The 17,907-nt window shown below is 46.0% G+C and overlaps 1 protein-coding gene across 1 annotated transcript in view; it reads right to left on the bottom strand.

The window, feature by feature from the left end:
• LOC134615515 (bifunctional heparan sulfate N-deacetylase/N-sulfotransferase 4-like) overlaps positions 1-17,907 on the bottom strand; it is a 423,933-nt gene that overhangs the window by 392,240 nt on the left and 13,786 nt on the right. Inside the window, exon 2 of the mRNA XM_063460046.1 lies at positions 10,687-10,753. The gene's annotated coding sequence lies outside the window, so the exon portion shown is untranslated. The remainder of the gene's footprint in view (positions 1-10,686; positions 10,754-17,907) is intronic.

Raw genomic sequence — 17,907 nt, 5'->3', positions numbered from 1 at the left:
AGATGGGTATCTCCCTCTTGTTTTCTTCCGCCTACCACCCCCAGTCTAATGGAGCTGCTGAACGTGCCAACCAATCTCTAGAGCAGTATCTTCGTTGTTTCGTGTCCCACCATCAGAACAATTGGGCTGACCTTCTTCCTTGGGCTGAGTTTGCTCGTAATAATGCTGCTCATGAATCCTCCGGTAACAGCCCTTTTTACGTTGTTTATGGCCGGCATCCCGTGGTTCTTCCGGCTGCATTCTCCTTACAGGGCATGCCAGCTCTGGACGAACATTTGGCTAGTCTACGTAATACTTGGGAGCAGGTTCAGTGTTCCATGAGGAGTTTGAAGTGGCGGCTGTAATTGACTCTCGTTTGCTTCGGGGTCGCCTCCATTATCTGGTACATTGGAAGGGCTATGGGTCTGAGGAACGCAGTTGGATTTCCGCTGACGCTGTTCATGCTCCTCGCCTTGTGCGTTCTTTCCACGCTCGTTTTCCTGCCAGGCCTGCTCCTCCCCGCCCGGTGGGCGTGTCTTCAGGGGGGGTACTGTAGCGGTACTTACCCTCTCCAGGGGCCGTCCGGGGTCCCCTCTTCTCGCCGCGCGCGGCCCTGCTCCTGCACGAGCCGCGCGCGGCTCAGCCAACGATAAGATCAGTCAGGCGGGCAGTGACCGCGAGAAGCGGTCACGTGTCCCGCCCGACACTAAGAGCGCGCCGCGCGTCTCGGGCGCGCTCTTAAAGGGACAGTGGGAGACTAAATTAGAATCAGTCTCCCATTGGCCCCTGTCGTGCCACGTTCCCCATACTCTAACGTTTTGGGGGCGTGGATATGACAGGGGCCAATCAAAGTGAACTTTAGGGTATTTATACTCACCTGTTTCCCTTGCTCCTTGCCCTATCGTGGTTTCTGTCTAGTTCCCTTTAGTGCTTGTATCGTTCAGTTGTTTTTTTGGTGCTTGACCTTGGCTTTGTTCCTGACTCCGCTCTCTCCTTATCCTTGCTTGCTTATCCGCTGTTTTGTCCTCTGTGTACCAGTCCTCGGCTTGTTCTACGTTACGCTGTCTCTCAGTTCCCTTGACCTCGGCTTGTTCTAGACTCTGTCTTTCTTACTCGTCCTAGTCCGGCCATTCTAAGGTCCGGTAAGACGAACCCTGGTTTCTTGCCTCTTGACTATTGTACTATTCCTGCGTGTTGGGGTATATTACCGTGACATTGAGGTGGTGGAAGCTTGTTTTGTCGGGTGCTTCACGTCCGGTGCGGGATTGTGGTGGCTTAAGGTGGAGGCGAGTGCTTGACGTGGGGCAGGCTCTGCATTTCTGTTTGTGCCTCCGGTCCCGTCTTCGACGCCTTTTGCGTTGGTGGATTTTAATGGGGACTGCTTCGCTTAGCTGTGGTGGAGCTTGTTGGGGCTGTGGTGGAGCTTGTTGGGGCTTCCTGCTTGTTATTTGTTTCCAAAATTGATTAAAGAGCCTGTCCAGCTTAGACTCAATATCCTGCCATGCTTTGCTGGTACCAGGAGGACACGCGGCTGCCGCCATAATGGGAGAGTCGCAGATGAGTATGTCAGCCTGGGCGGCTGTGCTCTGTACGTCTATTAGCTCCAGACAGCCTCTCAGGGGTGGACCGGGAAAACCCCCACTGGTCCGAGGGGGGGGGTAACGGAGCTCCTGCCGGGAAGAAGCTGCTCCTGGGCATCCCAGGATCGGGAGATCGGCCGCCTCTCCCGCCCAGTGAGCACCAGGCCACACTTGCCACGCGGAGGTAAGTAAGACTCTGTCGAGTTGCTGACCGCTATTAAGCATGTCGGGTTGGTCAGGTAGGAGCAACATTGCTGGGTCATCCCCTTCTGGGGTGAAATTCGCTTGATAGCTGCTTAAAGTGAGATATTAAGGGAGCTCACACGAAGTGCGTCTTAACTCCATGACAGCTAGGCCCCGCCCCCCGGAAGCTGCATTCTTATTGAGAGGAGGGACAGTGTAGCTGCTGCTGATTTAATAGGGAAATTGATAGCTAGGAAGCTAGGATAGTGTATTCAGTGTCCACTACAGTCCTGATGGACTCATCTGATCTCTGCTGTAAGGACAGCACCCCAAAAAGCGTATACGCACAGCGTATACTGTGCCCACTTGCCCAGTGCCACCACTTATATCTGGTGTCACAATAGCTTGCATTTAAAAAAAACAAAAACTTTTTTGACTGTAATATAAAAGCAGTCAGTTTCCTTCACACGTGTGCGTTTCAGGGCCTGCCAGGGACAGTGTCACACCAGTGCAACTCATATCTGGTGTAACAGTAGTGTACATTTACAAAAACAACACCTTTTTGACTGTGAAATAATAGCAGTCAGTTTCCTTCACGCGTGTGCGTTTCAGGGCCTGCCAGGGCACAGTGTCACACCAGTGCAACTCATATCTGTTGTAACAGTAGTGTACATTAAAAACAAAATACAATTTTGACTGTAATTTTGAGGTCGCAAGAAGCTAGTGGCACAGTCAGACAGCATGCATCGGCACCCGGGGTCAGCCAGACAGCACGCCAATCAACGCATGCTGTTGCCACCACCAGAATGCCGTCATTGCAGAGCTCAGCAGTGTGGCATTTTTTTTGTCTGTCTTTTTGTGCGATGTCATTTGCAACCTGTGCCAAAAGAAACTGAGTTGTGGGAAGTCCAACACCCACCTAGGTACAACTGCTTTGTGAGGGCACATGATCGCACATCACAAACACCTGTGGGATCAACACATGAGTACAAGCAGCACGCAAACTCAAAGCCGCCATCCTCCTCCTGGTCCAGCATCTTCAGCCACGTCAACCACTGCTGTCCTCCTTGCCCCCTCTCAACCATCCACCACTCCGTCTCTCGCCTTGAGCAGTTCCTGCTCATCTGCTCATCTGCCCACATGTTTGAGCATAAGAAGCCAATGTCACAAAGTCACCCCCTTGCCCGGCATCTGACAGCTGGCTTGTCTGAACTCTTAGCCCGCCAGCTTTTACCATAAAAGCTGGTGGAGTCTGAGGCGTTCAAAAAATTTGTAGCTATTGGGACACCGCAGTGGAAGGTACCCGGACAAAATTTATTTGCACAAAAGGCAATCCCCAACCTGTACTCGATTGTGCAAAAGGAAGAAATGGCATGTCTGGCACACAGTGTTGGGGCAAGGGTCCATCTGACCACTGATACCTGGTCTGCAAAGCATGGTCAGGGCAGGTATATCACCTACACTGCGCATTGGGTAAACCTTTGACGGCTGCCAAGCATGGAATGCGTGGCTCTGCAGAGGAGTTGGTGACACCGCCACAACTTGCAGGCAGGCCTGCTGCCACCTCCTCTACTCCTCCTACTCCATTCTCTTCCATAACCTCCTCGGCTGAGTCCTCTTCTGCTGCTGCATCTTGCTCCACATCAACGGCACCCCCCCGGCTCCCCAGGTACTATTCCCCATCCCGGATACGGCAGTGTCATGCCGTCTTGGGGTTGACTTGCTTGAAAGCAGAGAGTCACACCGGACCAGCACTCCTGTCCGCCCTGAACGCACAGGTGGATCAGTGGCTGACTCCGCACCAACTGGAAATCGGCAAAGTGGTTTGTGACAACAGAAGAAATTTGTTGGCGGCATTGAATTTGGGCAAGTTGACACATGTGCCGTGCATGACACATGTGTGTAATCTGATCGTACAACGCTTTGTGCATAAGTACCCAGGCTTACAGGACGTCCTGAAGCAGGCCAGGAAGGTGTGTGGCCATTTCAGGCATTCCTACACGGCCATGGTGCACTTTTCAGATATCCAGTGGCGAAACAACATGCCAGTGAGGCGCTTGATTTGCAACAGCCCGACACGTTAGAATTCAACACTCCTAATTTTCGACCGCCTGCTACAACAAGAAAAAGCCGTTAACGACTATTTGTATGACCGGGGTGCTAGGACAGCCTCTGTGGAGCTGGGATTTTTTTGCCACGTTACTGGACGCTCAGGCACAATGCCTGTAGGCTTGCGTCCTTTTGAGGAGGTGACAAACCTAGTCAGTCGCACCGAAGGCACCATCAGCGACATCATACCATTTGTTTTCTTCCTGGAGCGTGCCCTGCGAAGAGTGCTGGATCAGGCCATAGATGAGCGTGAAGAGGAAGAGGAAGAGTTGTGGTCACCATCACCACCAGAAACAGCCTTATCAGCATCGCTTGCTAGACCTGCAGCAACGCTGGAAGAGGATTGTGAGGAAGAGGAGTCAGAGGAGGAATGTGGCTTTTAGGAGGAGGAGGAAGACCAACCACAACAGGCATCCCAGGGGGCTTGTTGTCACCTTTCGGGGACCCTTGGTGTTGTACGTGGCTGGGTGGAGGAAGAGACCTTCAATGATATCAGTGAGGACAAGGAACGGGACATGGCTAGCTTGGTATCCAACCTTGTGCAAATGGGAAGTTTGCGGTTGTGCAAATGGACTGTTTGCGGTTGTTTGCGGTGCGTTAAACGGGGAGTTTGGTCTGTCACTGTGAAGCGGGCGTAACCCTTACACTACTTGATCGATACAACATCATACCTGATGTTTTAAAGCACATTATTCCAAACAATTTAGGAATGTTAGGTGATCTATGCACTTTATGGATTAAAACCAGACTCTGCATCAACTATGTAATTTTCCATGGGAGTTTTGCCATGGATCCCCCTCCGGCATGCCACAGTCCAGGTGTTAGTCCCCTTGAAACAACGTTTCCATCCCTATTGTGGCCAGGAAGAGTCCCTGTGGGTTTTAAAATTTGCCTGCCTATTGAAGTCTATGGCGGTTTGCCCGGTTCGCCCGTTCGCGAACATTTGCGGAAATTCGCGTTCGCCGTTTGGGAACGGAAAATGTTATGTACGCGACATCTCTACCTATCAGGAATAACAGAATTCCACTTTAAAATTTTATAGAAAAAGCAAAACTTAACCTGGGACATGATTTTAGATAAATAGCATCATTAAAAAAAATATTCTTCATATGTGGGATCACAGTAGATTCCAGATTTCCTCCTAATTGTTCTACTCACAATTATCAACAAACTATTCTTGCATCTATACTATGTATCCTTTAAAAACACATTAGGATGAACACAATATGTCAATTTTATTAAAGACACGGAGGCGAGTATTATGCATAACTCTTTCTTTATTTCCTCAGCAGCAAAGATAGAGGAATATAAATATTATCAAAATGAAAGAAAAAACTGTATAGGTACACAGGCAACCAATCACATAACAGAGGAAGTGACTATAAAAGGCCTGTGTCTCCCACAATCCCCCCTTTCTTTGCTGCTTCCTCAGACCAGCTAAGTATATTTTTTGCTCCTCATCTTGTATAAATTATTCTTGGTGTTCTTATATCTTGTTCATTTATATTGATGCTTGCATTTAGTACTTTCATGCACTTTAGTTTTGTATCTATTGTTATTTTATTTACTTGCACGGTGTGCCTGGTGGGGATCCCCCCTTTGGGATTGCAGTTCGCCCGCCGGGGTGTTTATCCCCTTGCGGCGTTTCCCTCCCGCTTGGTCATGCGGGCCGCGGTCTCTCTTTTGCCGTGGCTCGCTGCCGACCTCGGCGCGTCCTCGCACTCACGAGGCCCGCGCGGGCGCTGTGTACGTGCCCCTTACCCCGCCTGTGTTCTGGCCGCGATAGTGCTCTGCTCGGCTCCCATGTGCGGTGGACATTTTCTGGGCGGAGCTTCATCGCGGCCGGTCTCCCTGTTCCCTGCGGCTCACGATCGTGCTGCTGCGCTGATACCCTTTAGCACACCTGCAGGCATATTACCTTGTTTAATTTCGTGCTGTGGGTTACTTAACCCTATCATTTTTCCCTTTGCATTGTATCCTGAAGTTTTTCTTGACATTTTACTATGCAAGATAAGGATGAAGGGCCTGAGGGCCTTGCTGAGGCTTACACCCAGGATGATCCTGAAGGTACTGTAACCTCACAGGAGTTTCAAGCATTACTAGATGCCACTATGGCCTCATCCTTACAGAAGGCCTTTGCTTCTGCCATGGGACCGGTGTCCACATCGTTCTCCCAGTCCTAGCAGGCTATGTTGTTACCCCCTATGGTGGCCCTCGCCCTCCTGGGTTTTGGGACTCCCCCGCCTGCCCCTGCCATGCCTGGTGCCCGTAAGGCCAAGGCTAAGGTTAAGCACGTCGACTCCCACTCCTCGATGCAACTTCTACCTGCCATGACAGACACGCTAGAGGTGGTCACAGAAAGCGCGCATCCCACGCGCAAAAGAGCCCCTGGCCGGGTTAAAAAGGATAGACTGTGGAAAAGGGCTAGGGCCCTCGAGGAAGGGTCGGATACGGACCGGAGTGCGGAGGCTGACTCGGACGTGATGGAATACGACTCTTATTATGAGGATGAGTCGGGTGAGGATATGCCCCATACGGATATAACCCCTTCTGGGGCCTCAACCACTACCAAGGGTCATCTGCAGGGACCCACTGGGGATAATAAGACACTATTGGATCCTCAGGACAATCCCCTGTTTGATCCAGACGACCTCCACCACCCCCGGTCAGCGGAGTGGAAATCTCCTGGGCATATCGCCCAATATGTGGCACGGCACATGCGTACTCCAATTTCCAAAGAGGGCCGCAATAAACTGCGCGCTGAGTGCCCCAGGCCTTCCCTCCCGGGTTCGGCTTGCAAGACCCCTGAGATTGACCCCCAGATCGCTCAGTCTGGCTGAAAACCGAAGAAGGGCCTGGACTACTCCCTAAAGGGTGCCAGGACAAGATTTTAGATACCCTGGGCCCTTTGTCGAAGCTGTATGAGCTTCTTGATGCTGCTAGGGCTGGCGACTCAGTCCTGGATGTTGATGTGGCCATTGGATGGGACCAGCGGGCTGTCTTTTGGGAAATGCCAATGCCGCTATGTCTACGGAAAGGCGGAAGGCAATTTTACTAAAAATCGATCCCAAATTAGCTGCCATGACAGTGGCGGAACCGAGTTCATCCGAAGAAGGGATGTTATTTGGCAATACCTTTGTGAAAGACCTGGCGTCTTACGTTAAGACCTTCACGGCCATCGATAAGGCCCAGACCAACATGAAGCGCATGTTTGCACCTAAGGTTTTTGGAGGGGCCGGGTGTAGCAGGAACCGTCCACCCGGCCGCGGATTCCGGGGCTCATTTAGAGCCAACAGAGGTTCCTTTTTCCCATCCCGGGGCTTCCAGGATCCAAGAGCCCCTACTTTCTTCCCAGCTAGAGGGAGATTATGGGGCCCCAGGTGCCCCCGCGGTGCCACTTCGGGCAGTCGTCCTTATGGTGAGTACCCATTCTTCCCTTCTCGCTCATGTACGGGTGGCGGGAAAGTTGGCCTTATTCTACCGGAGGTGGGAAGTAGTGACCGCTGATGCTTGGGTGTTGCAATCAGTAAGGGGTTATCTCCTCGAGTTAGTTTCTCTCCCTGTCCAATTTTCTGTCCCCAGGGAATTGTCCCTTCCTCTAGAACAGGACAAAATGATTTCCGCGGAAATCGGAGAGATGTCGTCAAAAGGTGCCATAGAAGAGCTGTCATTTGCCACCCCGGGCTTTACGAGCAACCTCTTCCTGGTGCCGAAGAAAGGGGGAGGTGTCCGGCCAGTGATAAATCTTCGACCCCTAAGCGCGTTCCTACGCTACCAACATTTTCAGATGGAGGGCATACATTGCCTCAGAGACCTCCTCCGACGTTCCGATTGGTTGGCCAAACTAGATCTGAAGGACGCATATTTTACAGTGCCCATCGTGATGGAACACAGGGACTACCTCCACTTCACCTGGCACGGGAAGCGGTGGCGTTTTACATGCCTACCGTTCGGTCTCTCCTCAGCTCCTTGGTGCTTCACCAAGATCATGAAACCAGTGGTGACCTTCCTTCGTACACGTGGCGTACGCCTAATTATCTACCTGGATGACATTCTCATCATGTCCCAGTCCAGGGATCAGTTACAGATCCATGTGGAGTGGACGATCAATCTGCTCCAGAACTTGGGATTCTTGATCAACTGGGACAAGTCAATCCTGACTCCAGCTCAATCAATAGAATTCCTAGGTTTCAAGGTAGATTCCATTCAACAATTCCTGTATCTGCCAGAATCCGAGGTGAAGGCCATCCAGAAGGAGCTTCGACGGGCTCTTCGGGTGTCGGATTTGTCCATCAGTCAATTGGCGAGAATTATCGGCCTACTCGCAGCCTCCATTCAGGCGATCTTTCCGGGCCCGTTACATTACCGGGCATTCCAGAGGCTCAAAGGGTCACACCTACGGTCAGGTCATTCTTATGAATCCAGGATACGACTGGACGAAGAATCCAGAGACGAACTGGTATGGTGGTTGGCACACATGGAGGCTTGGAACGGAAGGGCCATTTTCGGTTCCATTACAGACGTGGTAATAGAGTCCGATGCCAGCTTACACAGCTGGGGGGCTCGTTGTGGCAACGTTTCCACAAGAGGCAGATGGTCCGAGATAGAACGGTCATTACACATCAACTGTCTGGAACTGTTGGCGAGAGCCTTCGCGATTTGCAGCCTTACCCCAGGTCGGGCGAATTGCTGCGTTCTCCTCAAGATGGACAACGTGTCGGCAGTTCGTTATATAAATCACCTGGGAGGTACCAAATCCAAAATGTTGGCTTTTTTGGCGCAAGAATCAGGGACTGATTCTTAAGCAGTTATCCTCTAAGTTAGTGATTTTCAGATGGAGGGCATACATTGCCTCAGAGACCTCCTCCGACGTTCCGATTGGTTGGCCAAACTAGATCTGAAGGACGCATATTTTACAGTGCCCATCGTGATGGAACACAGGGACTACCTCCACTTCACCTGGCACGGGAAGCGGTGGCGTTTTACATGCCTACCGTTCGGTCTCTCCTCAGCTCCTTGGTGCTTCACCAAGATCATGAAACCAGTGGTGACCTTCCTTCGTACACGTGGCGTACGCCTAATTATCTACCTGGATGACATTCTCATCATGTCCCAGTCCAGGGATCAGTTACAGATCCATGTGGAGTGGACGATCAATCTGCTCCAGAACTTGGGATTCTTGATCAACTGGGACAAGTCAATCCTGACTCCAGCTCAATCAATGGAATTCCTAGGTTTCAAGGTAGATTCCATTCAACAATTCCTGTATCTGCCAGAATCCGAGGTGAAGGCCATCCAGAAGGAGCTTCGACGGGCTCTTCGGGTGTCGGATTTGTCCATCAGTCAATTGGCGAGAATTATCGGCCTTCAACGTTTCCACAAGAGGCAGATGGTCCGAGATAGAACGGTCATTACACATCAACTGTCTGGAACTGTTGGCGAGAGCCTTCGCGATTTGCAGCCTTACCCCAGGTCGGGCGAATTGCTGCGTTCTCCTCAAGATGGACAACGTGTCGGCAGTTCGTTATATAAATCACCTGGGAGGTACCAAATCCAAAATGTTGGCTCTATTGGCGGAAGAATCAGGGACTGATTCTTAAGCAGTTATCCTCTAAGTTAGTGATGTTGCTTTGTTTGATTTCATGTAAGAGAGTGTCTGACGTCAGGGCCCTTGATTGGGACGCCATTACTTTTACTCCTGAAGGGGTTTCTTTTAACATATACAGGAGGACTAAATCGGCATCCAAATCATTTATGTACCCTAGGTTCTCGGAGAATCCAGCACTCTGTCCCGTGGATTGTCTAAAGGTTTATCTGGATGCTACATGGTCTCTTCGTTCGTTGGACTTTCATCAGTTGTTCATTTTGTTTAGGTCTCCTTACCGACCTGTATCAACCCCGACTCTTGCGCGTTGGAATGCGTATGATAGCTATGCTTACTTATTGATGTCTGTTGATTGGATACGTTTTATATTAGTCATATTTTTTATATATATTACAGGTTTTCAGTTTCCAGATTTACAACCGATAGTGTGTTTGGTAAGTGTGCAGTTTGGAGTTTGGTTATTACCATATTTCTCTTTTTTAGCTTGAAGTTATCGATCTGTTCCTATTTCCAGTTCTTGCCGAGTGGGATATCGTTCATGTTCCCTGGTCTTCGATGTTCGCAAGAAAGAGGGGGATTGTGGGAGACACAGGCCTTTTATAGTCACTTCCTCTGTTATGTGATTGGTTGCCTGTGTACCTATACAGTTTTTTATTTCATTTTGATAATATTTATATTCCTCTATCTTTGCTGCTGAGGAAATAAAGAAAGAGTTATGCATAATACTCGCCTCCGTGTCTTTAATAAAATCATGACTTTACGTCATGTTAATAGTAAAATCTGGGAACTTATGTGTTATTTCTAAAAAATTTAAGAATATTTCTATAAATAGAAAAATAGAAACAATAAAATAAAATAAATTGCAAATAATATTTATAATATATATTTTAGAAATTAACAAGCAAATGTAGACATACTAATTCTAACACTCTCGTTAACACATAGAATGAATTTTAAAAATTCTTAATAATTAAATAGAGTAATTATCAGACACATACTGGTTGTAAAACACTTTGATATGCTATTCCATTATTTATGCAACAGATGTATCTGTTAAGCCACCTGTCCTCTTTCACAGCAAGGTAAGTAATCTGTTTTTTTAGGGTTACAGCTGCTTCATTGTCATTAACCATTTTGCATGAGAAGGAAGTGCAACAAATTACAACAAATTATTTCTCCCACTTGCACTCAAAGGATTCATTAGCAGTGAATATTAATTGCTTAGCTTACCCTGTTTGATAAAATAACCCCCCTCGTTAAATCTACATTCGATTTCAGTTCTACAAATGCATGGTTTCTGTTCAAGAGAAAATGCAAAACACACATTACAAAGGAAATTAAAAGTGATTATACTTTTTAAATGAGTACTAAAATGCCGATTTTTCACATTGGATAAACATGTTTATGTGGTTTCAAAACTTCTAAAGCTTGCTTTATATGCGTATTAACACAAAGAGCCAAGCAGTACAACAACTTAACATATGAGGTATGCAAATATTTGGCTGTTATTGTGGCAAATTATAAAACAATGCTTGATGTATGCTACATTGAATGGATATTGGTGTCAGATTCAGCAACCCAACACTAAAAAGTGAATTGTGATGAACTGCATAAACTAAGTCAAACAGCCAAATTGTTAAATGCGTTTGAGATCTTTTTCCAGTTTACCTATTTAGGTCTGGATTATACAATTTGGATTTCAGATCATCAACATTCACTGCTTCGGTCATAAATCTCTTTAGTTTCTTGTGTTTACAGAGAATGGTGAGATAAGCATCAAACCATAACACCTTATTAATGAAGTAACAGCTAATACCTTTATACGGGAATACCCAAAAGCTCAAATTTCTGCTTTTTACAACAGTAACTGAGCACACCACAAATCAAACCTAGAAGCAAATATGCTACTGTAATGGGAGAAATTACTCCTGCCTGTGAACCACAGGAAGATGAAGTCACAAGGGTGAGCACCAGAACAATGTCACGTGGTCTGAAGGGTGTTGTTTTTTTTACATGCCATTCAGATGGTTGAGTCAGAAAGTATAGCTACCTTCTTGAGTTCATGGATCCATTGTAATGTCAGTAGGTTTGGATCTATATGAATATGTCTAGTGTTATTAAATCGCAATCTTGTATTCTTGAAACGTAATCAGAAACATTTTGTAAAAGGTTTAGCAATACTGAAAGAAAAGAAACTGGAATGGAGCCAATGTCTGGTACACTAATAGACGGGGGGTAACCCCAAAAGAAAACTAATAAAAATAAAAACAAAGAATGTGTACCAGGAGGGACTGGGATAAATAAGATGTACTGTGATACAGGTAACCAATCACTGCAGAATGTCTATCAGACAAGGAGCAATTTGGTAAAATAGAAAGAAGAGAGAAAAAATAAATACATTTTATTAAATAATATATTATCTAAAATCTAAATGTGCTCGTGTTCAAAAATGTGAATGGAGTGATGTGTATTAGGAAGTTAAACCAATACCATAATTGTAAATATCACTACTGGAGATAGATATCAAAATGTAACTAGCCTAGGTAAAATAAGCAGCCTGGCTAGGTGGATAGAGGTAGTAGCGATAACAAATCCTTGATTATAGATTGGTAAGGGCTAAACAACAACATACCCTGTGATGTAGAATTATTAAAAATCTTTATTGAACCTGTATTGAATTATTGTACTAACTCCATTTTAACTTCATATTATGACAAATCCTCCATTTTAACTACATTACATGACAATTTCCTAACAGCATTTAGTGTAATGAATAGAGACTGTATTTTCTTTAAAGACATGACTAACCCCGGAATTATTGAATCTCCTGTAACATGCAACAAAGTATAACCAAGGCCATAGCCAAGGCCATGGGAAGCTGGCCTAATGAAATGTTCTATTCATAAAAAGAACACTGAATCTGACCACAAGTCTGACATCACTAACTACCCAAAAACGGTGCCAAGTACTCAAAATGGCTAGCTGCCAGATTCCCCCTCCCATCGAGTAAAGCCTCATGCTAAAGAGCAATGGCGACTGAATCCTGGTCAGAAATTACGACATCCCATGATGGGAGGATGCCCCACTAGTCACTCAAAACCCTGAGCCAATTACTAATACAGATGGGTGGACATTGACATAGCCACTTAACATTTAATCCAATTAATGATGTTTATTTACTGATATCTCGATAATCAATGATGATGTAATTTCGCTCTTATAAGGGTCTGCGAGCCCGCTTTTCATCAGATGCCATTAAATTTTCTCGAAGTGCTTTTAACCTGAACTCCATGTGTCAGTGTGAATTTGCTTCTGCGTATACACAATTTAATCATCTCAGATTTGGACAGGAACAGATAGTCATTCAAACATATTTGTTTATTTCTAAATTAATCTACATCAATTTGGCGCATCCAACGTGGGGCTTGGGTTATGACCTATCTGGCAGCCGTCCAAGAAGACCTGGGGGGGTGAATCCTAGGGGAAAGATGGAGATTGATCACCTCTAAATACACGGTGGAGACTGACTGCAGCAGCCCGGTATGTTTCTTTCCCCTTTGATTTATCTATTCAAGTGTCTGTGACTGCTGCCAAGAGGACATCAAAGACAGGTAATATCTTGCCCAGAGAGCCTATACCTTATTTGTTAATACTTTTTACCTGCATTTTTGACTATCTGTTGCCTGGGTGTGTTTGTATTGGTCTGTCTTTAGCTTAAGTGCCCGGGTAGAGTGTTTATCTGTGTACCCCTTTTGGGATAAAGGGGGGTGGACCTGTGGTAGTTTGCCTGGGGGTCCTCTGTTTGTCTGTTTACCCCTTTTGGGATAAAGGGGGGTGGACCTGGGGGTGTTTGCCTGGGGGTCCTCTGTTGCCTGTTTACTCCTTTTAGGAGCCACGTGGCTGTGGCTGTAGGGAAAAAGGGGGGTGGACCTGTGGAAGTTTTCCTGGGGGTCTTCTTTGCCTGTTTACCTCTTTTAGGTGCTGGGTAGCTGCAGCAGTAAGGAAAAAGAGGAGGGGGAATCTGTGGAGGGGGTGTAGACTCATTGCTTCCTGGGGATTCCCCATGGTGTCACTTTGATAGCCTAGCTAGCCTCATTGTGCACATAACTCTGCTTGCAGAGAGGTGGTACCCTCCAGCTTCGAGCGCTGAGGCTGGTGGAATTCCAATTTTATTTGTGGCGGGTGGATTCAAGCAGGCATTGCTGTCTCCAGCACCACGTGGTAGTGAGACTTACGGGTGGGTCCGTAGGGGCGCTACGGGGGTGAGGATAGTGGTAGCCACACTTAGTGGACTGCTGTAACAAGGGAGGCTATACAGGATTCGGGTCGGAGATGGTTGCTGTTTCCTGTGGCCGCTGGTAGTGAAACTTACGAAAGTTGTTCTCCGAGCGGGGACACTACGAGGTTGAGGGAGGTGACTTTGGTCACATGAGTAAAGGAAAGGGATTACTGTTGATTTTATTTGAACTGTGATGCATGCACTGTATTTCAATTGAATTGTTGTTTTTGTTTAATTAGGAGTCATTCAAACTCCTGTGTCTGTCTCTAAATTTCACTTTACTTTTACTTTTACTCTACTTCCTGTGTTATTTACACTATCCACTCCTATTTCTCTTGTGAGAGAAGTGATTGGTCACACACTTCTCACCTCGCTTCTAGGCGGAATTAGTGACTAGTCTACGTTTTGGGAAGACGCACTTGGGGGGACCCACCCTTTCTGAGTGGCAGTCGACCATTGTAGACAGACACTCTGTTTCATCTTCTTTCCCCTATATCTGGGACGCCTTTTATAGGGGGTATGGGACAGGGAAATTGCTGTGCCTTCATGTGGTAGATTGCAGCCAGAGAGCTGGTGTAGATTACTGACAGAGAAGAAAGCAAGCTTACAGATAATGCTTTACTGGTACAGAGTAGCAAGAGCTATTCAGCAGGAAGGTTGGGTTGAGGAAGAACTAGATCACAAAGGGTTAAGAATGTATGTATATCATAATAATTGTTCTTGTATTTTGTGTCAGCCATTAGATGGCAGAGGACCACCCTGATAGAGGGTGGGAGTTTTGTATTGAGTTTCACTGAGAGTATTACTAAATGTTGTGTTTTTGTGTCTCTTTGCTTTTGCAATAATTGTAACGTAGCTATCCTTCTGTCTTGTTACTGTACAGCGTTGACATGGTTAGAGAGATTCTACTTGCAGTCTCTCTCTCTCTCTTGTTCCTCACTCCCACTTCCCCCGCCTCTCTCTCCTTGCCTTCTGTGAGACAGAGGTTTGGGGGGGAAGGGAGGGGGGTTGCAATTCAGATTTGTTTCTTCCGTAGAGTTATTCAGAAAATACTGAGTTGGCAGCGGAAGTTTTTTGCTAGAAAATATTCTAATTGTGTATTTTGCTACTTACATAGGAGTGATGTGTCGTATAGGAGGTTTCTAGGGTTTGTATATTGTTATTGTTGTTGCCATTTATATGACGCCAACAGATTCCGTAGCGTTATATATATATATATTTGGACGTGTTAAGTGATTAATGGCTGGTGAATGATGGGGGAGGTTAGTTGCATCCCGTGAGTTTATTTTTGCATCATGTTGTTTTAAAGTATAGAGACAGCTTCACGGGCTGTTAAATGTATAATGTTTTAAACTGTCTTATTTAATCCGTCAAGTCTGTCCACAGTTTAGTATTTCAGTTTGCCGAACAGAATGTTGCTTCTCTGATTAATTTTATTAAGCTATAATTTAGTGTAAAGCTGAAATGCCCTAAAAGAAAATGGCCCCTAGAACAAAAGAAGGTTGTCCTTAAGAGACATGTCAGTCCTGGCTCCTGCCCTCACCCTGCCCTTACCATATCAGTGAGGTCATATCCGCCCATATATCGTGTCATGCTCATCCTATCGATACACGTGTAAGTAACAAATGTGTTTTAACTTTGTGTACAAAAATTGATAACATGCTGGAAGAAGGGTTATCTTAAAGAACATTTACTAAAAGAAATTTCTAATAAACAAAGATTTCTTGAACAAATGGTAATAAAATTAAGGATTGGTTTCAAAATGTTTTGATCTAATTGAAAAGGAACCAGTAAACATTATAAGCCCAGATATTGTATTATTGCATATGCATAGAAGTTGAGACTTTGGGCATTATAGTGTATTGATTCTAGATCTGTTACTAGCAGCAAGTGCTTGGCCTTATGCCTATCCCACGCATGCTTAAACATTTTTACCGTGTTAACCTCTACCACTCCAGTTGGAAGGCTATTCCATGCATCCACTACCCTCTCAGTAATGTAATACTTCCTGATATTATTTTTAAACCTTTGTCCCTCTATTTTTAAGACTATGTCCTCTTGTTGTGGTAGTTTTTCTTCTTTTAAATATAGTCTCCACTTTTACTGTGTTGATTCCCTTTATGTATTTAAAATGCTTTTATCATATTTCCCCTGTCTTGTCTTTCCACCAAGCTATACCTGTTAAGATCCTTTAACCTTTCCTGGTCAATTTTATCCTACAATCCATGAACCAGTTTAGTAGCCCTTCTTTGAACTCTCTTTAAGGTATCCATATCCTTCTGAAGATATGGTCTCCAGTACTGTATCCAGTACTCTAAGTGAGGTCTCACCAGTGTTCTGTACAATGGCATGAGCATTTCCCTCGTCCTACTGCTAATACCTCTCCCTATGCAACCAAGCATTCTGCTAGCATTTTCTGCTGCTCTATTACATTGTACATTGTCATTAACAGCCAGAAACTGGAAAACAAGAAATGTGTATTAATGTATAGCTGTTTATAATGCTTGACAAAATCTCCATTATCTTTTTCATTTATTTCGCAGAAGACAATGTTATTTGTCTATTTTGTATGTTTAAAAAATAAATAAATATATAAATACATTATCTGTGAAGAGTAGAATAAGTTTTATCCCATTTGCGAGACATAAAATTGTGATAATGTATATTTGTGATATAAGTAAGAATTACATTTTGAGAAGTTAGATATAAATAAAATAAAGAACGAGAGTCAGGGATAGCGTCTGTCTCCACAGACACAAGTCAGGTGTGGGAGAAGTAGTGGGCTAGCCACTGCGGGGCACCCACGGAGTGAAACGTTCGATGCCTGTGCAGACAAGATGAGCATGTTAGCCTTTTATTATTTTCCTCTAGGGAAAGCATAGGGCCAGTTAATAGTTGTTGTACATGGGCTATTTGCAGCCTCCATTGCATTTCTACCTAGTCTTGATTTCTGATGTATCCTCCATTGCTACATCACCTGTCTGCTCCCTTACCTGCCCACCCCCGCTTACTCCTTCCACCGATCCCTCCCCTTCATCTACAGTCCCCCACTTTCTCCTCCTACTCCTCCCTCTACTCCACCTTCTCCTCTCTCCTCCTACTTCTCCTCTATTCCTCCTTCTCCATCTCCTACTCCTCCCTCTACTCCACCTTCTCCTCCTCCTACTCCTTCTTCCTGCTCTTACTCCTCCCTCCTCTTTCTACTCCTCCCTCTACTCCACTTTCTCCTCCTACTCCTCCCTCTACTCCACCTTCTCCTCTCTCCTCCTACTTCTCCTCTATTCCTCCTTCTCCTCCTCCTACTCCTCCCTCTACTCCACCTTCTCCTCCTCCTACTCCTTCTTCCTGCTCTTACTCCTCCCTCCTCTTTCTACTCCTCCCTCTACTCCACTTTCTCCTCCTACTCCTCCCTCTACTCCACCTTCTCCTCCTACTCCTCCCTCTACTCCTCCTACCCCACCTTCTCCTCCTTCTACTCCTCCCTCCTCCTACTCCTCTCTCTACTCCACCTTGTCCTCTTCCCCTCCTCCTACTCCTCCCTCTACTCCACCTTCTCCTCCTCTTACTCCACCTTCTCTTCTTTCTACTTCCCCTGTCCTTCCTACTCCACCTTCTTCCCCTCTCGCTCTATCCACTACTCATTCCTCCATCTCCCCACTACCATATCTATATCCTTTATATGCTTCCTCCCTTTTTATTCCTTACCAATTTCCTCCGCTCATAGACAACTCTGCCTCTACCTGACAACATTATATTTTGAAGAAAAGTTGCTCTGGCCACTCTTCCGCCACTTCCCAGGGGGGAATACCACACTAACGAAAAATTATTCAGACTGGTGGAGGTGCACTTCATCATGAAAGACCTGTTTTGGGGACTCTCAAGGAAATAGTGTGGTCCTGACCCAGATTCCCATGGAAGTAAGACACCTGTATCATCACTGGGAGGTGGCTGTCCCTCATGTTTTCTTCACTAAGTCCCCAGAAATCTCATGAAAGGAACCTGACTCATTAGAACAAAAAAACAATCGATATCAGCTCTCTACAGAGGGGGGTCAGCAAGAGAACTATAAATAGAAAGACAAATACACAATCTCCCCAATCTCACACAGAAATAGGTGAGGAAACCTCTTCTACTGCTCCTCATGGTTGCTTTGAACAGATGAAAGAAGAAAC

Source organism: Pelobates fuscus, chromosome 6, assembly GCF_036172605.1.
Source record: "Pelobates fuscus isolate aPelFus1 chromosome 6, aPelFus1.pri, whole genome shotgun sequence".
Lineage (NCBI taxonomy): Eukaryota > Metazoa > Chordata > Amphibia > Anura > Pelobatidae > Pelobates > Pelobates fuscus.
The sequence above is the reverse complement of the archived record's forward strand: the minus strand, read 5'-3'. Positions and strand labels throughout refer to the sequence as shown.